Source organism: Typopeltis vanoorti, chromosome 4, assembly GCF_054136105.1.
Source record: "Typopeltis vanoorti isolate ZY-2024b chromosome 4, IOZ_Tvanoo_1.0, whole genome shotgun sequence".
NCBI classification, from domain to species: domain Eukaryota; kingdom Metazoa; phylum Arthropoda; class Arachnida; order Uropygi; family Thelyphonidae; genus Typopeltis; species Typopeltis vanoorti.
This window is the reverse complement of record NC_143552.1, coordinates 147,573,199-147,589,514: the sequence shown is the minus strand read 5'-3', so window position 1 is coordinate 147,589,514 and position 16,316 is coordinate 147,573,199.

Below are 16,316 nucleotides of genomic sequence, written 5' to 3'. Positions count from 1 at the left end.
CTACAGCGCCTTCTGTACGTATACTAATATTACATACTACTACTACTACTACTACTACTACTGATAATAATAATAATAATAATAATAATAATAATAATAATAATAATAATAATAATAATAATAATAAGAAGAAGAAGAAGAAGAAGAAGAAGAAGAAGAAGAAGAAGAAGGAATTTTGATGAGTGTTGTGGAAAGATCTTTCGTCAGTTCACTGATGGTTTTTCTGATGTTTCCATTACAGTACTCACATTCCAAAATTATTTATTCTGCATCTCGGATATATATTCGATAGTGACAAAAACAGCGATCGTTTATCTTTTCTGGAATGTTAATTGTTTACATTTTCAGGCTTGAACATATGCTGCGCATGAACTTTAGAGAAATTCAAGAAGTTGTGGAATCCTAATATCTGTAAAACACCGATAATAGTCCTCGAATGAACCCCCATTGTTATCTTTCCCGTCTTAATTACCTCTGCATTCTTTCACTCAATCTCTTCCTTCTGTATATTAATAGTCTTCTTCTAATAATGTAAACACAATATGCCGAAAAGGTAATAGGTAACAAATTAAACTCTTTCTTCTCATTTGACAAAACGCCGCACTACACAAAGGGCGTTGTACAATGTTTGTTTAATCACTCCAAATCATTCTTCGACGGTCGACCAAATAATCTTTCGATATCAGTGTTAGCAAAATTTAATCCTGATGTATTTCGCTCAAACAACAACACAATCTTGCTCTTTCCCTCAGTAATATATAAATCGCAGTAAAAGAAAATTTGATATCTGGTCTTGAAAAACATTAATCATTTCATATCCTTAACATCAATTTTAAAGAACCACCAACAAAGGGATTATGTGTAAACATTATCTGTGCGAACACGATTAATCTCCAGGTGTAATTTTACTTTGAGATAACCACAAATCTTTTGAAAATCCAACATACCAGCAGTAATACTAGACATTTCTCACATGTTGCCTTCCTGAAATATTTTCTGTGAGGCAAATATGATATTTAATCCAACAGCCAAAAAATATTTGTCTAATATTTCCTCAGTCAACGCAAATATAACATTACTACCCTGGTTATAATAAATCCTTAATGCATTAATTGATATCAAGGAAAGTAAGAGTTCTTTTTTTATCTGTTTATGGAGCTCAATATTTGGAGGATTAAAATCTGATTCAGGTATGAACGAAATGGATTAGCCATTAAGCTATCTAAAGTGTATCAGTTTGTTTGTTGCAGTTCGTATGTTGTCTTTACCTGTGCAGTTCAATTCTGAAAATTTCAGCATAACATGACCGTTTTTTGTTTACTCTGATTCTAATTTTTAAAGCGCTTCTCTTGATTTTTGATTACATTTATAGATCTTCACAACTTTAATCTTTTTTTTTATTATTTATCGAAATGTTATACATATAAAGATTTAGAAGAATAAAATTTTGTGACACATTTTATTAAACTTCAATATTTCAAATAATATTATTCAGTAATTCCAATATTTTATTATAGAATAAAACCGTGAGCTTGTAAAAAAACACTAATTGCGTCTATCTGTCTGCATTAATAAAAATTAAATATGCTTGTTATTCAAAGAAGGCTACGAGTAGGAGTGTTGATTCCAAAGTTTACTCTCTTCTAAGTTTAATCTAAATGTTTTTTTCTTAATAAATTAGTTTTAGAGGTGATGATTTTTACGAAGATCATCACTGATATTATCGGAAACAGAGGGAAACATTGTTATTTTTTTAATATAAACATTCGCTTGTATATCATTTTATACATCCATTGCAACCGAATATATTTATGTGCGTTGTTTAAGAAAGGAATCATAAGTTGTTATTCGGAACCTCGGTTATTAAGACGGTTATTGTTCATTCTGCGATTCTATCATAATTTGAATTTTACAAGAAAAAAAAAAGCGAAACGAACAAGAATATACTTTCTTTTTTTAACGTAGAAGCTGTATTGTTTCTACTCAAGAAAAAGAGACAAAAAAGTTCATTGATACTGATTTGAGAGAGTTCGGATTAATTCAGTTTAGTTATAATATAACTAAGCTATATGATAAATACTTTAGTTGTAATTAAGATATAATTACGTATAGGTCTTAATTAATCGCACTGTCTAGTAATCAGTAAATCAGTGGTTGTACAAGGTGCCTCATATAAAGTATTTCGCGTCTTCAATATGAAGTTACTGTGTGTTTCTCAAACCATAAAATACTGGATAGCTTAATGATTTTAAGAAGAATTACAAGGATTGTAATTTTGTTGCGTTAATTAATTTAGTGTAATTATATTTTAGTACAGTTATCATACATTATTTCAGTAGTTCTTTGTTCTTATTAAGGTGTATGAAGTGTGTGCTGCACATACCTCAAAACACTAAGCTGTACTAAGTAATGCCTTAACAAATTAGTAAAACTGACATCACTTCTGAGTAGTTAGTGACAACAACAACTTCTGAGTGACAGTCAACATCGGAATATTTCTTAAACAACTGTTTGATTGATTGAGTTGCAAACTCAGCCTTAAATTTCCAGATAGCAAAATAATAATAATAATTTTCGCTTGTTGAAGCTGTTATAATTTAAAAATTACCTATGCAGGTAACTGAATTAGAAACTTCGCAGAAATAAGTGGTTTTCGTATAGGCATGCCACTGCCAGTATCGATCCTAGATCGGAGAGATATGGATCGGGAAATGCCTTCATTAAATGTTTCGGTCAACTGCTGCATAGGAAGTTCTGTTTGTCCGAACAAGCCTTCTCAGAGGATGGCGAATCTTGACTGACTATATTAAGACCACAGTTACGCCTCTTCGACAAGAAATTTGGGTTATTTTTCAGCTGATTAAACATCCTGGATATCTCACATTTTGAGAAACTAGTCAACTTTGTTGTTTTCACAATCGTGCCTGAAGCCGTTTAACATAATAAGTCGTTTATACAACTTCAACAGGTCCTTTGTTTTTCCCATTGTGACCAATACTATTGACTATTACTGACTAGCAGCATTCTTAAACAACTGCATAGAACACGTGGTGGCGTATGGGTAAGTCTTTTGCATATACGCTGGGCATGGGTGTCCGCAGAGGGGTAAAAATGGGGGAACTTTTCCACCCCCATCCCCGTGGGAACGACTTGTGAAAAAAAAAAAATAAATAATTAAATAAAAATTTATCGACGTGTTATTTCTCTCGCAGATTTGCCCCCCCCCCCGGAAAATTTTCTGCAGACGCCAATGACGCCGTGTAAGGGACGTTTACCTATATATGCATAAAGGTTTCTAATTCAGTAACCGGTAAGTGTTATTCAATGAAAACCTAGAAGTCCTAGAGGAATACGGTCGAATAATTATAGACACGCACGTAGATACATAAAAAGCTGAATTTTTAATATACAAAGGGAACAAGAAAACAGTTATTAGATAGCGTATTTTATGCACCGACTGAAAAAGAAAACGTGTGGACAATGTCAAGTTCTTTTTTAAATCTTCATTTTAATATAATTCTGGGATTGATGTCATCTGTTCCTTCCAAACGAATTTTTCTCAGAACTCTCACGTTCTGAGAAAAAATAAATAAATCTAATTCTCAGATTTTTGTATACAATACTTGGAAAGAAGTCAACGGGCACCCCATGGGCATGGTGCAACAGTCCATACAAATTGGTATTTGCATTTATTTGTATAAACTGGAGGAATATGATGCTCCCAAGTCAGTGACCTGTGTCCTGGTGAAATGGCCGTGAGAAGGGAACTGACAGAGTTTGAATGAGGCGTTGTGATAGGATGCTGTTGTTAAAGGATTTATTAATTTAATTATCAATCCTCATTTGTTATGAGATTTTCTCTATAACAGTTGTTTCCATTTCCGAGTGTTTTTTATATATGCACAAGGGTTCAATTCCGATTGGTGCAATGGCTTTTAACTGTTTCTTTCAGAATCCGAAAAATCACTGACTCAAGGCCAAATACAAAATATACACATTTAATAAAACAAAAACAATGGATACACTTCAAGTAAAATTACACAACTAATTACAAAATTAACTGGATCCACTGGATCCATTCTTTTAAAATAAACTTACAGAGTTCACCCATTCTCTGACTCCTTCTATTACTGGTTTGTTTAACATATGCTTAATCACGTCTACTACACTAAACACCTTGTTTACACAATAACAGAATGTTCATAGTCGGTTTCTTTGTTAAGGCTTTTTTCCGAAGATATAATCTTCTTTTTCCTAGAATCCTTTCTCATCACTCTCACGTAGCACAGATTATTCTCCTGACTTTGAAGTATAGATATTCTGAATTCACCGAAGTATAAGTACTCTAACCTCATGCAGTTTGATTTTGTTACTTTTTTGTACCAGAAAAAAAAGGTTTCTTCTACTGCTTTATCTAAATTGCTAAATTCCGTCTCCTTTTCTAGTAGAAATAACAGATAGATCCGGCGTCCTTAAGACAGATGAAATTTTCCAATCACCGTTTCATCGAACTTTCCTATAGAACGTCAATTGCAATATTTTCTTTTATTTACCAATACTTATTTACAGTCTTAACTCCTCCACTTGAAAGGCTCACAGTTCTACGATTTTTCGGAATCTTCTAATAACATTCTTTCCGTTGTCACATACAACTAAATAAACTTCGTAAGAACAAACTTCCTCCGTCTGCTGTCTTAAACTTCCATTAGTTCTCCCCTGTTTTTCCTCCGTTACTTCCATACCGATCGCTCTCCCCTGTTTTTCCTCCGTTACTTCCATAGCGATCGCTCTCTTGTTGTTTCCGTTACCTCGATACTGAACGCTCTCTCTGTCAGCTTCCAATCACCCATCAAACTCCTCTGCGCACTCCATGAAAGTGGCAAGCAAGAAGTTAGGTATAATGACTGACGTGTCATCTCCGTTAGCGTTACGACAATGTATTTACAAAACACAGCACTTAATAATTTTAAATCACAATAAAATTTCTGAAAGTAACACAACTATCCAAATCCAGTAAGGACATTTTTTTTTAAATGCTTCACATTTCATTTTGACAAAATAACATCAATAACGAGCACATAGCAAGTGCCGACAATACATATTATGAAACCAACACCAATAATGTACTAACATAAACAATTTGTAAAAATATTCATAATTTTAAATTATGACTGTTTTTACATCAATATGATGCTCCCAAGTCAGTGCAACTGTGTCCGGGTGAAATGACTGTGGGAAGGGAACTGACGGAGTTTGAATGAGGCATTGTGATAGGATGCCATGTTGCAGGCCTATCTGTTCGGTAAACTGTTAAAAATTCGGCCTTCCCAGGTCTATAATCAGTGATTGTATACTGAAATGGAAGCGCAGGGAGTCAACTGCAAGTACTACCCGGCAGGGTCGACCATCTCGGGGGTGCAGTGGGTGCAATGCACGATCGAGTGGGCAAATGTGTACCGACTGTCCCCACGATCGAGTGGGCACAGTTGGCACACATTTGCGGAAAACGTATTATATTTCGAATGCTTTTTTTTTTTTTTTTTTTTTTTTCTGTGCCAAAATCATTTGCAGGTAAGAGGTTTTACAATGCGTTTATTTCGAATCGTTTAATTTTTACCTTTGAAAAATATTTCAGGGCTCCAAAAGGTTTCTTGCACCCGGGCTCCGTTATAGAGAAGGCCGGTTCTGCTACCCGGAATGGGCGATTCACCAAACTCATTGAACGCGACAATAGCTTGCTTCGAAGGATAATATACAAACACAGTCAATTGTGGACCAACACGTTGATTGATGAGTTCCGGGCATCGACTGGAATACGAATCTGTATTAAAAAAAAAAAAATATATATATTCAGAGACTCACAATATGTGTTTCCATGGTAGGACTGAAATATGCAAGTCCCACATTACCGAAATCAACATAGTGCAAAGAGCGTGTATATTGGGACGTAGAAACTAGGAATGCTCTGTTATGGAGCGCCGAATGACGCTACACTCTCTACCGAGCTGATGGACGGTGTCGGTATGGTAGATACCCGGTGAACATCTCTTACCAGAGTGCGTAACCCGAACTATGCAATTCGGAAGTGGCGCTGTGATGGTATGGTCCTGTTTTTCTTGTTTGCCCTTGGACCTCTCCCTTTGTGATGCCAAGAACATTGAATTTCGAGAGACATCTGAGCATTCTGGAAAATGCAATGCTTCCTACTTTGTGACGTTTTTGGTTACTTTTTTCAAATCACATCAAGGTTCTATATTGCAGGCTTGTGATGATCTCACACCAGACAATGAAACTCATTTCCACCCTAACGACATTTAAAAACAAATTCCATGCCCATCCCAATCCATGTGCATTCAAACATCCGGTATGATGCGAACTTACCTTCTAGAGAATGGATACGTTTAGCCGCTTGGCCTGCTAGGTTTAATTAAATAAATAATTAAATAATCTTTCAAGAGAGATCAGAAAATCCTTGAGTATACATAGCTGGATAAGAAAAAGAAAAGAAGAAATTCATTTTATAATTTCTTTTTGTTTCCTTTACAGTATATCGAGCTGATACGCCTTCAAATAGTAAATATCGTGTGCTCATTCCGAATAGAAAAAAATGAATGCGGTGATCGTTCGTAAAAAAAAATAACACGAATCACAAAATAAATTTAACAATCTGAACTTACACTAACTGAGTACCGAAATTCTTGAATTCATAATGTAAAATTTATGAACTGCAATTCTCTGACCTTTTTTTTTTTTGCTGGCTGTTGTTAGCAAGGAGCTGAGGACTTTTTCTTATAAAAGTAATAAATAGCAGAACCACTTAGTTGTACGTGAAAATCAAACCAATTATAATTGATGGAAGGTTCTAGAAAAAATAAACTAATCCCTACTTTTAATAATAAACTGATTTACATTTTCTTTTAATCCTAAGAAAATCCAGAGATTCCTTACATCAGTATTCCCAGTATACATTAGTGACATTAACTTCACATTTCAACTTCAGGGTGTGACATCGAAGCTGAAGTGAACAGTCTTTTCAGTGTTAATTACATCAAAGAGCCAAAATATGAATTGTGATTCAGAAAAACTATAAATAAAATATAAAAATATAATTGTAAATCATTCCCTATTTGTAACTAGAAAATTACTACTTATAATAGAAGATTTTCATTTATGTGCTATTCACTATGAGTGGATTTGCCTAAATAATCAATAACCAGTTTTTAACACGTATAAGTTTTTATACTAGATGTATTTCCTCGATATGTTTCGCTGTCTCTGTTGATAACAGCACCTTCAACAAAATTTAGGTATAATGAAAACCATGACAAATGTAGCTTTAAGCATACTAAAATTACAAATAAAAACAAGAACTTCAAATTATATTCAATCAGTTCCTTTAAAATGGATACTCACAAAAAGATACTAAAAAACTTCTATTTTCTGACGAACCATCCCGTGTCATAACCCTGAGATTAATTACAAAGACACGGTAATCTACCACAGTTGACAAATGCATCAACAATGCACCAAATATAAAAGGCAGCCAACATCAGAACAACATTCAAATCAGTCAACGGCTTATGAAGTTTTCTACGCTCTTGTAAAGAAAAAGTTATATTTTATAAACATTCTGAGTTTATAGATTCCGTATTCTTCTTGTGGAAAGATGTATGTAGGTCAAAGTGGGAGAAGTTTGGAAATCCCCAGCAATGAACACATAGACGAAAGGGAAGGAAAAACGAACTCTTAGCGCACATCCTCAAGAACATCGCGAGGTAAACTGGCAAGTATCCTCCATGCCCTATTTAGAAGATAATTACTTCGACAGGTTATTCAAGGAGTCCTCCGAGATCATTCCCTCGAAAGGCACACTAAATAGAAATCAAGAAATGATCCTTCACGACATCTGGAAATCATTAATTAACATGTGTAAAAATTGAAGTCATGTCCTATGCGCCGGCAATCACATACCGAGTTTACACAACAATGTAGAGACTGCACGCAACATGCCTAATGATACACGAGATTAAACTATCATTCCAGTCTTTTCAATTTATAGATATTAGCGGCTGTTGGAAAACGTTTATTTTTTATTTTTGGCGTTTTTTTACATATGTCAATCTACCTCCTGATGAGGATGTTAGATACTATACGTAGACAGCGAAACATGTCGAGGAAATAATTAATATAAATAAAAAAATATTAGAATGCATACATTTAGAACCTGATTATTTATTATTCAGATTTTCGTTTATATATAATTAACTGATTCTGATTTTAACTACCAAAAGCTGCTTTTTTGTCATCTGTTTAGAAAAACATCCTCATCATTTCGGAACTACTTTGGGTTTTATATCATTGTATTCAAAGTGTGAAATTAAAGGAGGTGAAAGCACCTTCTCTTTACCAAAAAGTCATATATTTTTCCCAGCAAAGTTGAAAACTAAAGAGGTAATTGATTATTAAAATTTATTCTTTCCAATTAAAGAAACTCAACATTTTTCCTTCATTAGGTCAAACCTCCGTCATCTTATGTGTTCGCATATTCATGGTAAGGTCAGCTAAGATTGAGGCTTTGACTCAAATTACCAGCATTCAACTTTAATAATATAGCAGCAAAAGTATTGTGTTTGTCTCTTTAAAATATTGGCGTAATAAAGTCAGAATCGTAATTATAGTAGTGCTTATCTGGTATGATATTTGTGACAATGCTACTTCAATGTTACTTTCAAAAGCTCGTAAAAATATCAGGTCAAGTTTTGTTTTGGTTGCAAAACACGGATCGATCAGAGAACGCATGTAGCATGTAGAGGTATCAGTTTGACCAGGTTACATCATATTTCCATGCATTGCTCTTTCATGGATGAGGCACATTCATTGTCCCTACTTTGAGCTGAAGTTTGACTCTTTTTTGACAGATATTTAGCGAAAATGATCACCCTGATTGAAGAAAGTATTCTATCATTACAATGAAGATAACACTTTGAAATAATTTTCATTTCGTTAGTTCCCTTACAGGGACGTGGTGTGCTAAATTCTTTGTCTCCTTGTCAGGTTAAGCTGAGAAATGTTTCACCAAGCAATTTAAGAGAGAGAAAAAAAAAACTTCTAACTTGATTGTATTAACGTCCTTAAGTATCAAACGTTCGTTACCTCAGGCAGACCATCAGTGCGATGTAGAACAAATAACCGTCTAGAATACGTACAGCTATTAGTTTTAAAAAAGCTTGTCTTGAAGAGGAATGAGAAAGAGAGAAATCATACAATGAATTCATTTCGATGTTTTTTTTCTTTTCTTTTTTCTCCCCGAGCTGAACATTGTCGGAAAACAGTCGCTAGTTGATGTGTCTTGTGATAAATCATTCTCTTGTGTTTTGTTCGCAGATGATCACGTTATGTTCCAAAACGGTAGCTTATACATAAAGATCGATATTAAAAGACTCGAAAACTGTAATTTTGAATGGATGGATGGAGATAATTTGAAATTGATGACAGCTGCTGTTTGCTGATAAGATATGTGTATAGAGAACTCTTAAGAACATTTAAGTTGGAATACTTTGTCGTAACCAAGAAATAGTAAGCTACCAAATTTGCAAAAAAACGATGCAAGATTACGATATTATCTTACTATAAAAAAGCGTTAAAAGATATCAACTTGCGATGTATTAAGTGTAACGACAGTCATAATTATAGAACGGTTGTGATTTACACTTTATTGTCCAGAAGCTCTTTTATTAGCTGCTGACAGTGGAAAAATATGCAGGTTCAATAAACTTCATTCATTATTTATCTTTGGATGACTGAATCAATAAGAAAACTATTCAGACTTACAATCGATGGCCAGTTCTTGAGATGATTAACTAATTACAATTAATTACTGTTTTAGAAATAAACAAAACGAGGGAACACTGGATGGAAATCACAAATGATGAACATGCTCGTAAACGAAAATCAAAGTGCAACGATTAGTGATTCATACTTCGTTCTATAAGCTTAGCATCCATCAGTCCCCAGTCATTTTAGAAATTTACGTCAATGCTTTTTTCTAGATATATTCTTCGTGTGCATCTCTCCTGTATTATTCAAGGCAAACTTTGTCTTTGTCTCTGTTATGTAACATCGTTACCACCGCAACTGTGATACTGTGTATCCACTGGCAGCCCAATCGTACCACTGGGATGATGTTTATAATTTTTGTTCATCTTTTCCCTGTTTGGATTGAAATATTTAATTTGTGTAATCATTTTCTCCCAAATTAAAATCTTTATTTTGCATTCCCATCTGAATTCTCATCATTTAACCTTTTACTTATCAAACTATATCGCCTTTTATTTACCAAGCAGTCTACTAAAGTAGTTCAAGAGAAAAGACAGTGTACTGAAATTCGTCTAAAACTCCAATTTCTAATCCAATTATGTCTAGCAATCAACAGTAGCCAAGAAAGGAGCAATGACAAATCTGAGATTGTTTGAGAAGTCCAAAAATAGAAAAAATTTCTGATACATTGGCTAAAGTCATTGGTTTTACTTCCGCTTAACGCTAAAGACTAAGGTAGAAACCTTAGCCATTTGGCATTATACATTTCTTTCACCTGTTACAATTCACGATAACAGTAAATCACCCTCCATATATCTAAAACTGTTGCATTCTTCTACCTTTCAAATTTCTATGGAAAGTTAGTAGTGTAAAGAATGAGTGAGTGAGTTGAGAGAGAGAGAGAGAGAGAGAGGAGTCTTCATCCATCATGACTCATTTCGTTTGGTTATTATATATATATAGCAATTAATAGCACCGATATGTGCTGATTGCTATTACACTCGAAGAAACTAAGATACAAGATCCGTGTATTACATGAAGCAAATGCATATTTCGGCAGTTTGGTTATTTTATGGGATTGAATATTGAATTTATGGATACAAAAAATATAATATTTTTGTATGAGACCAGCTAACCATCCTTGAAATGAATTTCTTATAAAAGTTACTCGCGTCCCTGACGCAATTCTAATCCAGAGGTTCCCACTTCAGGGAGAATGTAGAATTATCCTCGTGTGCATTTGAGGTCTCTCTCGCTCTCTTTTAAGCTGCCTCAAGATCATCCACTGTCGAAATGGTTGTAGACAAAGTAGCAAAGTATATAATTAAAGTATATAGTTTTGCTAATATAATTCCATATTATATTAGCGAATAATTCCTTCAAATTCTACTGCAATAACATGAGTATTTTTATATAAAAGTCATACATCGATAAGCATATCATTTCGCATAATTTATCTTTTAATAGATTTTGCTGCTTCCCATTTTAGTCTGGGCAGCTTTAACTCAAATATTTTGCACCCTATCCTGAGGGAGAATACAAAAAAGTGGTCGCCTTATTTATTTATGTGTAGTCCTTAGCAGGTCGGATCTGTTTTGATCAAAGTCCAAATCATCCATATGCCATGATAGAATTCTTCTTCGTATAATTTCTTCCTAAGAACCTTCCTATGTGGAATTTTAAAATATGGAGGTTAGTATAGAAACAGAGGATATCATACATCTAGGATTATTTCATTGCCAAATAATTGAATATGAAACTTAAAAAAAATAAATAAATAAATACCGAGAAATATAATCAGGGCTACAAGAATAGAGCATTTAGCGTTGGAGTTATCTTGGCATTGAAGTACTTAAAAGACACGAACTCGATAAAGGAAAATCGGTCCCGTAAACATCTACAGAACAGAATATTACTGGACAAGGAAAGCAACTCGAAACCGACTTGTTCTATAATAATGCCCTAGTTATATTTCTCGGTATTTATTTATTTATTTTACAACCCTGAAATGAAGGATCTTGGGCTCTTCTTTTTTCTTTTTATAATTAAATTCAGCAGAATCTCACACACACACACACACACACACACACACACACACACACACACACACACACACACACGGTATGCTGATATCTCTTATTTTTCCACTTGTTTGTATAGATGTTGCTTCTCTATCCTTCCTGAACATTACTTCGTACTCATTATGTGATCGAAGAAAAAGGCATGCACAAAGAGCTAGAAAAACTAGTGAATTTTTTTCATAAGTTTAGTAATTAAAGATAGAGCAAAATACTGCAACGTAACACCATAAAAATAATTTTGTTTATAGTTGATTTTTTTACCATTAAAAATTAAACATTAGATTAGTTTTATGCGAGTAAAAATAACAGTGGTTCTATTTTAGTAGAAGCCGCAATGTTTTGTTTTGTTTTTTGTTTTTTCTTTTTTTTTTCTAACGGTAATAGTAATCTGTCTGGGAAAAAAAATCGTAGGAAACATGCTGATTCGAAACATTTCCTTACTCATCTTTTCCATGCACGCGCACGCCACTAGGGTAATAAATCTTTGTTTGAAAGCAACATTTTTCAACATTTCCACGCTGGAATGTGTTTCTAGAAGTTCTTTTACTGGAATCGTTAATGGAAACCAAGAAGTTCGATGCGAGCGAGTAGAAATTAGGCTATTTTCCCAGCACACCGGGAAAAGTTATGAATGTTTGCGAAAGTTGTACACTTTTTCCATTAACCAAATACATTTAGCTTTGCACTGGTCGTGAGAAGCTATAGGCAAACATTAGTAACAAGCACGCGTAACCAAATACGAATTTTTTCGTATTTTTTGCTGCACTAGTCTGCTAGGTTCACTCACTCTGACCTCTGCAGTGGTGATTCAAGCTTTCCTTAGGATATAATGGTTATCATCAGCAAAATAATAAAACAAATGATCAAACGCAGTAAGAATAATTCTAACATTCGAAAACTGGAAAGCTAATTAAAACTATACTTCAATTTTTATTTAAGTATGTTTATTTTAAATATTTATTGGTGTCTATTTTTCCTTAAATAATTTTTTAAATTTAAATTATTTCATTTTCTTTTTAATTTTAAAACAACATTTAAAATATTTTAGATTAATTACTTATCAATAAAAATCCATAACGTTTTATTTGGATGATTAAAAGACTTGCTTCTCTGAATACCCTGCTTGCGCCTTTATGTCAAAAAAATTAAAAAAAATTGATTATTTCAAAGCTAATATTACTAATTAATCTTAGTTAATCTTAAGTTTACTAATTGTAAGCTTTTAATGTTAAAAGCTTACAATTAGTAAACTATTAGTAAAGTATATCTACACGTTTTTTTTTTTTTTTGTCGTTGTGGCACTCGAAAATAAATCTTAATTTGCATTTTCAGCTTCATCCTGTAATAAAAAAAAACTCAAACTGGAATCTATGTTTCTATGAAACATAGCGCACTAGTACTATGTGGATCGATGGTTGGATAATCCGAGAACTGTGTATGCTTTCTGGAAACGAGAATACCCTTCCATGACGTCAAGTCAAAAGTGAGCAATAGAATGGCATCATACTGAGCGACTAAAATCACGTACATCCTAAATACTCTTACAATGCCATGATTTATTGCAAAGGCATGGAAATGCCTCTTGCTTGCGTTTGAAAAAAAAATCGAACTCATCATTTTACATTTTTTTAAATAACTTATTTTTTTCTCATATAATGAAGCGCATTTTATAATTCAGGATGCAGGTAACATTACACAGCTCTCTCTCAGAACCACGAGTTAAAAATGTTTTGTAACAGACTATTGTATTGGTGTAATAATGTTTATGCAGTTATGAAAAGTAAAATAAGAATAACAATAAATTTCTTCTAAAACTAAGTTGGAGATATTCAGAAATTTTCCATGACAAGCGAGCAGGTTTTTTTATATATTTATCTAGACCATTTTATATTCTCCGATTGCAGTTTATTTTACTGCATTTCTGTTCTTAGTTGAAGCGTACTTTTGGAAGAGTGTCCATGCTGGCTTTAAAATAGGTTGATTGAAGAATTCGTAAAAATGGAATTAAATTCACCATGTGCTCAACAATTTTTTATGTTCTTGTCAAAGATAAGAAAACGATTGGGAAACTCTCTTTTTTTTTAAAAAAAATTGTTTGTATTGCTGGTAAAAATACTAAAACTTAGATTGAAAATTTCTTCCATCTATAACTATAAAACGAAATGGGGAATGTCAAAGATCCATAAGGATTTCACAGATGCATAAATAGAGAAATTTTGAAAGTTTCAAAAATTGGCTAGAGAGCTTATGAGAATACAATATTTTCATAAAACAAAGATTTCAAACTTTTATTATCAGCTTCTTTTTGACACGAAATTACATTTCCTTTGATCCGGCATTTCTCAAAAGTCAACTTTTGAGAAATGCCGGATCAAAGATCTGCAGAATTCATTTTTTTGGGGGAACAAGAACTTATTCCCCAAAAAAATTAAAAGAAAAATCTTATTGAAAATGTCGCACAATGATAATAATATAATATAATAGAAATAATTCAAGTTATGTAAAATTTATGTTTTAATGTTAGCAATAGAAAATTCACATAATACTTTTCATTATGCATAGCCAGAATGAAATATTTCGCTGTGGTGGCAAGTGTCAAAATACAGCATAAAAAGGGTTTTAAATAATTTAGTTTGCGACAGATTGCATGGGATCGCTGCTAACTGCATGATATGAATGAAATCAGCGTGGATATTGAATTTTATCTTTTTCTCTGATCGGAAATATGACATTTTAATTCTGCACAAAAATTAAGGCACTTGGTTATACTGCGTGAAGAGAGGACACAAGCTAAGCACACTTCAATAAAGTAAGACTTCAGTTAAAATAGTAAGTCGAGAGATAAAAGTCAACAAAAGTATACGAATACATTTATATAATGTCATATAATTTTTTTTTCCACTGAAGAACGCATAATTAAGATGCAAATGGGGAAAATGTAAACGACAAAAAGGATGAAATTATAGAAATCATTAAAAATTCCAAAAATGATATAACACATAAACACCATAACATCAAAATATCTTTTAAGGTTTGCAGAATTGAATAAGCTACATTTAGTAAGAGTTAATTTTTTTCTGTGCTAATTGAGTAAAGATTGTTGAAGACAAATGCAGAATATTTCAAGAGAAATTTAAATTAACCGATTTTAAATCGATTATAAATACAATTCTGTTCACTTATTCCGAGTATTTTCTTCGATCCTTAACGTGCATTAACCATACCAGATTATCAAATATTTTCATTTGGAAGATTTAAAATGTGTCCGTGTGAACGATTCAATAAAAATACTACATGGAGAATTCATCTCTAAACGACAAGAAATATTGGCTTAAAAAATTAAAAATTCACCATAAGTGTCCCTCCTCTATTGGGATTGAAATAAAAAGAACGACTCAAAGTTTTTCTTTTTTTTTTCTTTCCCTGAAGTTCAGGGAATCATGGCACCTACTTTCAGCAGTGACAAGAATATACTTCCTGCTCGATATATTTTCGGATTTGCTATTTTAGTGTTTTAAATATTAATTAAACGTTGACTGAAATTGCTACATTATCACATTAGTTGATTATAATTAATGATTGCTAATATTAGCTTCTAATTTATTGAAGTTGTTTTAATATGTCTCAAAAGGAGAAACATTCACTAACGACACCTGTAGGTAAAATTCACCATATAAATTCTCAAGTAGACAGCTTTATCACTGTTGATACAATAGTCAATTCAGAGTGCCATGTTTCAAGAGGCCTTTGGATGGCAGTCCCTTCGCAGGAGGAGTAAGTAATATTAGCGCATGACGAATGGCTGAGGTTGCGAACTCACTAATCACGGACGTCAGGAGGATAAAATGGCTTGTCTTTTACACAGAGCGTGGAAATTTTACGATGTAAGCTTCAGGAAGTGTAGAAGATTAAATAAACAAAGTAATTGCCCATAATTCGTCCTAAGAACATGGATTTGCTATGAAAAGTGATAGCTGCTTTATTGATTTTTCTGTCTTCTGTAGCAGCTTAAAGGATTTCGATGATAGATATCATTAAATGGATTCATCCTAAACCAAGGAATTGTGAAATTTGCAGCTACAGTTAACAGGAAATTTTATAAACATGAAAGGTAAAGTATGAAAACATACAATTAGAGCGCAGGCAGAATTATTCTTCATGAGGGCAATGATGCATACATGTCATCTCATGCGTACTTGAAATGCATGTATATCCCCTAAATGCATGTTATCCCCTGTGTATATATATATATTTTAAAAGATTTGAATGACTAGAACCGAGATTTAAGTAAAAAGGTTTTAATATAAAAACACTACTAGTTTCGGCCTGTAACAGCCTTCTTCAGGTGACATTATAAAAGAAAGAAAAAACACTAAACATTGAGGGTTAAAAGACTATGAACAACATAAACAGTCTCTA